We start from the raw sequence: 1,286 nt of genomic DNA, 5'->3' as shown, positions 1-1,286 counted from the left end.
TTCTGAGTTTTTATATTCAAATTCAGTGTGTTCTACTGCAATATTAAGAAATCTAGATAAAAGTATTTGTAATTGGCAAAGCAGTTTCTTTCATTATTAGTGACACTAACCTTAATAGTCTCTGTTTTTGCAATTAATATTCAATGATTAACTTGGTGTTTGATATTTGTGGAGAAATTCATATGAAAATAGAGTTTGGTCTGAAAAAAGTAAGAAATTTGTTCGTGCCCAAATTCATATTTTAAATTTCTTACCCACTGTTGATTATCTGTTGTCGAGGTGGACAGTGAAAAATGAAATGCGGAACTTATTATTCTAATTTTGTCAATGAGAAATGTTAGAGATTGAGTTTGATTTTTGTTTTTGTTTTCAAAACAAGAAACTGTTAAAAAAAAAAGCTAGCTCAAATTATCGGATTTACGATTTCCGCTACACAAAGATCGCGTAAACTTTAATTGGGTTTTTACGCTGAAATTAGCGGAAATTCCGAAAAAAATATGTTTATAGTAACAATCCGCTCATTTCAGCGGGTTTCAGATGAAATGGTCGTGAATTCCGATCGGAATGAGTTTTATAGTAGTGACCCCTGGATATCATCGTCTCTTCTCGAATAAAAAAACGAGACGCAGATGTTTACCGCTTGTTTAAGTCGAGCACAAATCTTTTACTGAACTAAATAATTAAAAAATGTTACAGTATTGTCTAATTTTTTATACAAAGATTCGGGAAAGCAATTGAGCGCTATTATGCTGCTCAGTCGATAATGAAAGCTATTTAATTCAACGAAGTTTTCTCATCAGGTTAAGTTTTTGTTAAAAGTTCAAGATATAGCCTTATTAAACATTGGAAACTTCTCCAAGTTTCTTTTTTTTAAATTCTTTTTTGATTAAAAAAGAAGTTATAAATATTAGGAATTTTTAGACTCATTCAATTGGCTGCAAACTAAATTTGTTAGTAGATGCTACACACCTTATTAGTAGCAACTTTTTTTTAAAAAAAAACAAAACTTTTTAAACCAACGCAATTTTTCTAAATGTCGAATTTGTGACAAAATCAATTCCTTTACAAATTCACCCAGTTCTTCCTTATAAAGCATGAAAGGATTTTATTAATTTTATTTTTTTCATGAAAAATTTAATCTACAATAATTAACTTTGCAACAAAAAAGAACTCAAAAGCTTGTTTCATTTTAAAAGTTTTTTCGTCATTTTTTTTGTAAAAATTATGGAATTGTAAAAGCAAAGGGAGAGAAAGCTGCATAGAGGAGACAAGTAAAAAAACATGGG

Source organism: Hydra viridissima, unplaced genomic scaffold (assembly GCF_058129835.1).
Source record: "Hydra viridissima isolate aposymbiotic clone 2 unplaced genomic scaffold, HvirCarnegie_v1 scaffold_6, whole genome shotgun sequence".
Lineage (NCBI taxonomy): Eukaryota > Metazoa > Cnidaria > Hydrozoa > Anthoathecata > Hydridae > Hydra > Hydra viridissima.
This window is presented reverse-complemented; position numbering follows the sequence as displayed.